This window comes from Mus caroli, chromosome 17 (assembly GCF_900094665.2).
Source record: "Mus caroli chromosome 17, CAROLI_EIJ_v1.1, whole genome shotgun sequence".
Taxonomy (NCBI): Eukaryota; Metazoa; Chordata; class Mammalia; order Rodentia; family Muridae; genus Mus; species Mus caroli.
In genome coordinates this window covers 18641773-18651279 of record NC_034586.1, presented here as the reverse complement: position 1 = coordinate 18651279, position 9507 = coordinate 18641773, and the positions used below count along the sequence as shown (strand labels likewise).

Here is a 9507-nt window from a genome sequence, read left to right as displayed (position 1 = left end):
GTAGGGAAGTGGGGGGCGCTATGGGGGACTTTTGGGATAGCATTGGAAATGTAATTGAGGAAAATATGTAATAAAAATATTAAAAATCAAAAAAAAAATGTAGGCTCAACATGCCCAAATCTATGGGACACAAAGAAGCAGTGCTAAAAGGAAAGTTCATAGCACTAAGTGTCTCAAAAAAGAAATTAGAAAGTTCTCATATCACAATTTAAAAAATACACCTGAAAGCTCTAGAATAGCAATAAGCAAGCACTCAAAGGAGGAGTAGAAGGCAGGAAATAAGCAAACTCAGGACAGAAATCAATCAGTTAGAAACAAAGAAAACAATGCAAAGAATGAAGGAAACCAAGATCTATTACTTTGAGAAAATCAACAAGATAGACAAACCCTTATCCAAACTAACAAAGAGACAGAGAAAGTATCCAAATAGTGAAACCCAGTAATGAAATGGAGACATAATATCTGACACTGAAAAAATTCAAAGAATCATTAGGTCTTACTCTAAAAGTCTGTACTCCATAAAATTGGGAAATCCCAATGAAGTGAATGATTTTTTAAACAGATACCACTTACCAAAGTTAAATCAAGATTAGATAAAGTATTTAAACATCCCCATAACCCTTAAAGAAATAGAAGCAGTCACTAAAAGTCTAACAACAACAACAGCCTAGGGCAAGATGGTTTTAGTTCAGAATACCACTTTCAAGGAAGAACTAATACCAGTACATCTCAAACTAGTCCACAAAGCAGAAACAGACAGAACACTGCCAAACTTATTCTATTAATGCACAGTCACCCTAATATCTAATTCACAAAATGACTCAAGAAAGAAAATTGCAGACTGATTTTTCTTATGAACATTAATGCAAAAATACTCAATGAAATACTCACAAAACTAATCCAGGAACACAGCAAACATATCATCCATAAAGATCAAGTAGGCTTCCCCCAGGGATGCAAGGAAGGTTCAGTATATGAAAACCCATCAAAATAATCCACAAAAAAACATACTGAAAGAAAAAAAATCACATGATTATCTTAGTAGATCCAAAAAAAAACTTTTGATAAAATCTAATACCTCTTCATGTTAACAGTATTAGAGAAGTTAGGAATACAAGCCATATAGCTCAACATAACCAAAGTTGTATACAGCAAGCCAATAGCTAACATGCAGTTGAATGAAGAGAAACTTAAAGCATTTCCAGTAAAATCAAAGACAAGTTTGCCCACTGTCTCCCTATCTCTTCAATAGAGTACTTGAAGTTCTAGCCAGAGCAATAAGAAAACTAAAGGAGATCAAGGGGATAAAAATTGGAAAGGAAGAAGTCAAAGTAATGCTATTTGTGGATGATATGATAGTATACATAAGCAATCCCAAAAATTCTACCAGAGAATTCCTCCAGCTGATAAACACCTTGAACAAAGTGGCTGGTAACAAAATTAACTGAAATCAGTAGCATTGCTTTATACAAATGACAAACCCACCAAGAAATGAATTAGGGAAGCAAAATCCTTTACAATAGTCATGGATAATATAAAACATCTTGGTTAACTCTATCCAAGCAAGGGAAATATCTGTAAGACAACCGCAAGTCCCTGAAGAAAGCCACTGAAGAAGATACCTGAAGACGGAAATATCTCCCATGTGCATGGGATTATCATATTGAAAATGGCCATCTCACTAAAAGAAATGTACAAATTCAATGCAATACCCATCAAAATTCCAACATAGTTTTTATAGACATTGAAAACGCAATGGTCTACTTCATATAGAACAACAAAACCCCCAGGATAGCCAAAACTCTCCTGAACAATAAAAAATCTTTGGGAAAAACCACCATCCCTGACCTCGAGGTATACCACAGAGTAATACTGATCAAACTGCATGGTATTGATGCATAAACAGACACGAAGATCAATGGAATTGAATTGAAGGCCCAGAAATTAACCCACACACCTATGGACACTTGATTTTTTTTTTTTATGAAGAAGCCAAAATCATACAATGGAAATATAAAAGCATCTTTAACAACTGGTGCTGGACTAACTGAAAACCTTCATATAGAAGAATGAAAATAGACCCATAGTTATCACCCTGCATGAAACTCAAGTCTAAATGGATCAAAGTCCTCAACATAAAACTGGATACACTAAATCTCATAAAAGAAAAAGTGTTAAATACACTTGAAAACATTGGTACAGGGGACAAGTTTCTAAACAGAACACCAATGACTCAGGCTCTAAGACCCACCGTTGATAAATGGGACCTTATGGAACTGCAAAGCTTCTGTAAGGTAAAGGACACTGTCAATAGGACAAATTGGCAGCCTACAGATTGGGGAAGGATCTTCACCAACCCTGCATCAGACAGAGTGCTAATATCCAAACTTTACAAAGAACTCAAGATGTTAGACAGCAACAACTCAAGAACCCCAATTTAAAAATGGGTCACAGAGATAAACAGAAAACTCTACAGAGGAATTTTAAGTGGCTGAGAAGCACTCAGATAAATGTTCAAAATCCTTATTCATCAGGGAAATGCAAACCAAAACATCTCTAAGTTTCTATCAAAATGGCTAAGATAAAAATCTCAAGAAATAGCACATGCTGGTGAGGATGGGGAGCAAGAGGAACATTTTCTTTGCTGGTGGGAGTGCACACTTGTACAACTGCTTTGGAAATCAAGTTGGTGGTTTCTCAGAAAATAGGGACTAGTTCCACCTCAAGACCCAGCTATACCACTCCTGTGCATATACCCAAAAGATGCTCCAACATCCCACAAAGACTATCTTCATAGCAGCTTTATTTGTAATAGCCAGAAACTTTAAAAAAACCCAGTTGACCTTCAAATGTGTATCTTATATTCCCTAAATGTTATCTGATTTTGAGATCATTATGTCATTGTGTTTTCACAAAGAAAAGAAGATGCACCATATTATAAGTATTTTAAAAATAGCTTGTATTAAAATTATATTTCACTTTTATGTGTATGAGTATATTTGCCTGAATGTGTGCATGTCCTCTGTGTATGTATCCAGCATATAGAGTTCAGGTGAGAGGCCTGGATCCAGTGCAACAAGAGTCAGAATGTGCTCTGTACCTAGGCTTTGTTGGTATGTGCCTTTAATCCTAGTACTGGGAGGGCAGTGGCAGGCAGATCTATGTGAGTTTTCAGTCAGCTTGGTCTACAAAGAGAGTTTTAGGACAGCTAGCTGTTCACAGTGAAACCCTTTCTTGAAAAATCAACAAAAAATAATTTTGTACTGTTAGAAGAGTGCTAGGAACTGAACTGCATTTTAAAAGACATTACAGAATGTGAACTAGAGAGAAAAGTTAAAATTCTATGGATGGTGACAAATGCTTTATCTCCTGCTCAGGTCTTAGAAAAACCTGAAAATTCATGGAGGCAGAGACCATCTGAATATAAGTAATATAGTAAGTCATTATATATATTTTCTCTAAAGGAACAGTAGGGGATTCACTTCTGAGCCATCTCTGTAGCACTTCTAGAAAACTTTGGGATTTGAATATTTGTCATAACACACACACACTCACACACACACACACACAAGTTTCTCTAATTTGTTTAATATTTTACCTAGGAAGGAAGTTTGTCCAGAAGCACACAATAAATGGGTGGTTGTCTTTTTTAGGGCCTGTTAATATTCAGAGATGTGGCTGAGGAATTCTCACAGGAGTAATTAGAATATTTAGACCATGCTTAGAGGTCATTGTAAATGGATGTTACACTGGAGAATTATAGAAGTGTATTCTTTTTAGCTAAGGATTCTCTTCTTATATAACTCCTTTGTATTTATGTGTTTTGTGTATATGTAAACTCTGGTGTCTAGAGAGTCCCAGAAATAATGGAAATTCTGCTTTTCAACATAGCCATGCCATTGTGTGTCATTTTTATTTTTCTGTGTCTCAGGAATTGTAGCCAATGGTATATAATCTGCATGTGCTGTCCAGTTCTCTTAAGCAATCAGTTGTCAGGGAGTGAAAACAGAAAACAAACAAACAAAAAAAAAAACAAAAACAAAAAAAAGAAAAGAAAGAGTAAGATGAAATCAGGAGGATCGATAAACCAACTAACAAGATGTAGAAGGAAGGGATATTCAGTTTGAGGGGTTTTTGAGATGGCAGGGAGAAGGAGACTTCCTTTTTCCTTTTGTGATCGTTAGTGACGAGGAAAGTCAGCTGTGTGCTTTCTAGGACTCTCCTAGATGGCAGTCTTTCACCCCAGCTTCTGATGACGGAGTCTTCATTGGTTAAATCAAATGATTGAGATTTTGTTTAAATACAAAACAAACCAAAGAAACAAAAGCAAAAAAAAAAAAAACCCCACTAATTGGGCCCTTAGTTTTCATGACCTATCATACTACCTCTTCTTGATTATATTTCAGAACATGACATGCATCAGGAAATGGTTTATTGTAATCGGTTTTGTCTACTGCTTTCATAAAGCAACAATGACCAAGGCAACTTCTGAAAGAAAGAGGTTACTTTGGCTAATGCTCCCAGACAATAAGAGTCCACCATTGCCCAGGGTCCTAAAAGCAAGCAGCATGTTGTTAAACAGAAAGCTTAGAGATCATATCCTCACCCACTGTATTAAGGAGGGAAAGAGAGAACTAAGGTGGCTTGGAGCTATTTCTTTTTTAAGAGCCTACCACCAGTTCATACTTTATTCAATAGTGATCCAACAACTAAACCTTCCAAAACATTCTGACCAGGTGGGCAATTAACAACAAATCCATAAGCCAATGGGGACATTCTCCTTTAAAGCAATATAAGCAGTCTTCTAATATTCATGTTATAATTGTGCCAAAAGGCAGATTTTAGAAGATTTTGATATTATTGTAGAGAATATTCCTTTTGCTTCTTGTTTGGGTTTTCTCTTTGTTTCTGAATCAGAGTCTCAGTCTGTAGCCTGGACATTCCTGTAACCTGATATGGAGACCAGGATGGCTTCTATCTCAGAGATCTGCCTGCCTGAGCCTCCAGTGTTGCCAGTTGTTTTAAAATACTACCATCTTTTCCCAGGAAGGGCCACACTACCAAGCCCTCCCTACTTCCCTTTCTACTCACCTTCAGCTCTGGGATATGATTACTCCCCCAGAACCCTCTTGTGACCCTTGAATTTGCTGATAAAAGACACATGCAGCTTGTCACCTTACAGCTTGCCTTCCATGACATAATTGCTGGGTGCAGATATCTCCTGTCTTGAGAAGAGTGCCCTTACCAATTTATTATCTCCATCTCTCTGCCTGCTTAAACTTAGTGGCTAGCCTAACTTAACCCCTGCCAAACATTCTTGGCCACCCACCTGTAGCATAGGTCATAGTCCCAGATCCCCTGATACCTTACATGATTGCTTTTCACTTCTCCTTCCAAAGCATGGCCAAAATGCCTCTTTCCCCCACCTCCTCCTCTGGAACCTGGAAGTCCTGCCTGTACCTTCCTCCCAGCAACTGGTTCAAGGCTTTCTTTACTGACAAGTCAAGAACCAATTAGGAAACAGAATTTTAACATCAGAACCTCCCCTTACACCTGAATGCTGGGATGAAAGACACACCCCACTGTGCCTGGCATGAATTTCACTTTTATCTTTTAATATATTTGCTAGAATGCAGCAAGAATTTTTTCATTGTTTGACCTGCTAATTTTTTTTTTAATTATGAGATCAAGCCCCTTTGATTTGCATTGAAACACTGATATTTGTCTTCCATGTCCTACTTCTAGGAGCCTCCCCAGCCCGGGGCAAGGTAGTGGTGGAGTCACAGAGTAGGACTCTGGTGAAGGCTTTAAAGTCTGAGGGTCTCAGGGCTTTCTAGCTTTCTGATTGTACTGAAATGCTGATGATAACTTCTAAAAAGTCCTAAAAACTTTTCTTGCTCTTTCTTAGAGTAAAAGACTGCTGGCTTAGGCAATTAATACCTGTAGTCTAACAGAGGGGGAATAAGCAATGCAGTCTTTCTTCTATCTCAGCAGGAACTGCTGGGCTCTAACTTTCAGCCTGCTAGTCAGAAGTTGCAGGAAGAGAAGCCACTTAGAGAAGTGATTGTAGAATTTATTACTAAGCTGTAAAAAGGTTCCTATGAAAGCTATCTAAGGGGAAAAGTGGGGGATGGGAAAAATTCTTCTAGGTAAGGAAAAGGAAAAAAATTCTAGTCTAAGTGGGGAAAGGCAAAAAAAAAAAATCTCTCTCAATTTTCCTCATCTCTTTTTGTCCTCAGTACTTATACATCTTTCAGAATATATGATCATATATTACAAAGTTCACAAGTTCGCACAAAAATCAAATCATAAATTGAAATGAAGTTCACAACAGAGAATGTTTACATTCATATCCATTAGAAGTAATTATCTGGCTAAACATCCACCACCTGTCTCAGCTCCACAGTTTCACTGAAGGTTTAAAGCCATAACTAAGTTATTAGTGAAGTTTTGTATAGACAAACCGTCAATATTTTATCTTCTGTCCTAGCACCTATAATAAATTGTTAGTTCCCTTATGACCTTAGTTAATTGTTTTACAACCTCTTGGAATGTCCTCTGAATAGGAGAAACTCTGGTTACCATCTAAGAGCAATTAACTGGTGACACTTGGGAGACTGGCAGAGTTCTCATTGTAGCTTTGACTATCAGAAAATGGCCTAACAGCAGCCCTGTTGTAAAAGAGTTTAATGATCACAAATATAATTTTAGAAATTCTTATAGGATCATCATTAAGACTTAAGTCATCTATTTGTCTATATGGCATCACTACAAGATAGTACATCTTTGTGGATCTACAGAGATTTGCTCCAAAGGGGTGAGCTCCTACTTAGTGGTTGTTATATATGTTTAATAATAGCAGGAAAAGCATATTAATAACAGGAATCACTCCTAAAATGAATCACTTACAGCCTTGCTTAATTAGGGCACACATGTCACAGATTATATAATAATCTGAAGCAGGACATTTCAGGATGATCACCTGCTAGTTATTAGCTAATCCCATTATGGCTCCTGACATCCTACAATATGATGGATAGGTTCTCTATAGAGTTACCATCAGGCTCACAGAGTTCTTCACTTCCTGTTTCATTTCAGACTGAGAATTCTTTATATTTCTATCTCAGTAGATTGTGATATTCACATTGTGCATTATCCTCATTATTTCCTCAGCCTTTTGTGAGAATTCTCTTGTCCTTCAATCACCTTTGTCCCTGTCCTGTTTGAGTTCAGGTGTTTGTTTCCTCTTTATATCCTCTGACCCATTGAATAGTCCCTGAATTGTATAATGGGTCCACTCTCTTGAATTTCATTCAAATTACATGTTAGATACAGCACTGTATTGCCCTAGTGATTAGGGGTAGGGATATTCTATCCAATCTTCTTACATTTCTGTGGTTACAGCCTGCCATTTGTATTTTTCTATGAAGTTTTAGATCAGGAGGATGATACTTGAATGAGGGAATGCTATGATTAGGAGTTGAGAATACAGTATTTGAGGCTAGGAACTTGTGGGTAGAGAATGCTACTAGATCAAGCATTGTTTTAATCAAATCAACAACCATGTGGGGTTGGCTATGTCTATATGTTGGCTATGTCTATATATAGGAGTCAGGACAGCGTAACAGCTATGTGGACGCCTGCTTTAGACAGAGTGGGAGAGATAGGTTAGGGGGTGGTGGGGGGAGTTGGTTAGGTTTAGAGTAATTGTCTAGCCTGGAAAGAATTAGATCTCAAATACATCCTTAAGCACAGGCATTGTGTGTTGGGTTTGGGGATGCACTAAGGACTCAAAGTCTTGAGGGACTGAGAAAGAACCTCATTTGAGGGAACACCAGTGTCCTCATGTCCTCATGGTGTGTGATCAAGGACTGAGCAAACAGGCCTGAGACTTTCTGGACTTGAAATCTCCAAACACCTTTAGGAATCATGTGGCCTGTCCTAGGAAAGTCACATGTCATCAGTGCATTGGTGATAACTGCAGACCTTGGTACTTGTTAGGTCCAGGAGCTACAGGGCTGGTAGATAGGCAGAAACGGAGCATGGATCTTATGAGTAGCTCTGCTGCTCATAGTGATGGAGCTCTCATATTTTTGCAGTGGCTATCTTACTGTTGTTGGTAAGTTTGAGATCTTGTGTACTGGTGCCTATCCTTTCTCATTCTTCTTATGATTAACAGAATATTCTCTTAAAGATGATCTTGCAGCATTAAATTGAGGTATTGATGTTTCACACAATGTTTTCTTTTCTATTTTGGATACAATAAAGATTTTGTTACTCAATTTATCCCAACTTTTACAAATTCCGTGTTCTACCACTAATTTACATAAGAGGGTGGCACTTAGAGCCTGTGAATTCTCATCCTAAAAAGCTTTTAGTTATTATTCACATAAATATCAACTGAAATTGTGAGTGGATCCCTATGTATTTTTGCAAACTACACTGTTACGGGAACAGTCGCTAACATTTACTCTATAACATCTTATCACTAGTTTTCCATCTGTGATGTATGTACATTATATTGGTCATTTACATGTTTTCCTTATGTTTTATTTTTTGATGCAGGGTTTCTTTACACAGCCCTGTCTGTGCTAGAACTCACTATGTAGACAATGCTGGCCTTGAATGTGCAGAGTTAGCCTGCCTCTGCATCCAGAGTGCAGGGATTAAAAGCCTGAGTCACCAGACCCAACTTGATATTCACTGTCAGAATTGACTTTCAAGCTACTGGGAGTTTATGTAAGCTATGTATGAAGAAGGCTCAGATGTCATAGAATACAGTGAAATTCTCAAAGGACAGAAAACATTTTAATGAAGAGTTCTCTCTTCTTCACGTATGTCCTTTTGGGAAGAGTTAGGCTCCTTTCATTTTGTTTCATGATTAATTCAGACAGTGAGTAGGGTACAGAATTTTCACCATGATCCTACCATTTCTTTATGCCCTTCAGTATTGGGTGAGTTTGTTTAGAAGTGGGCCTTAAATTACCCAAGCTAAAATGCTAGCTAAGTATGAGTATAAACTATTTGAGTGTTAGCATATTATTTCTAGAAATCTTTGTTTTCTCCTTATCTACTGAGCACAGCACTGTGTTAGAATACACGTGTTTGCTGTAGAATGTCCTCCCTATCAGCCATTCTCATTCTGTTCTTCCAGATCTGCTCACCATGGAGCATTAAAACAAACCCTGGAAGACGAAGAGAGAAGAGCCAGTAGCCAAGTCATTGAGGCATGAGTGGTATGGGGTTCAAGTGACAGTGGAAACTGGACATCAAATTATTTTTGCTACATTCTCGGGTGTAACATAAGAACTCAGCAGGTGAAGACACATTTATGAATATAGTTTTAGAGCACATACAATCGCTTCTTGGCCTTTTGGCTAAGATCAAGTGTAGAGCACATACATCTCAGATTAAATGTTGATAAGGAATTAAAATTTGCGTAGTAATTGTTAATGTTTTGAACCATGTCTAAATTCCTGAGATTCACAATTTGTATTATCAGTTTTC

At 37.6% G+C, this 9507-nt stretch overlaps 1 pseudogene; it reads left to right on the top strand.

Annotated features, from left to right (window-relative positions):
- Positions 1–9357: 9357 nt before the first annotated feature.
- On the top strand, positions 9358–9507 carry LOC115029803 (annotated as a pseudogene).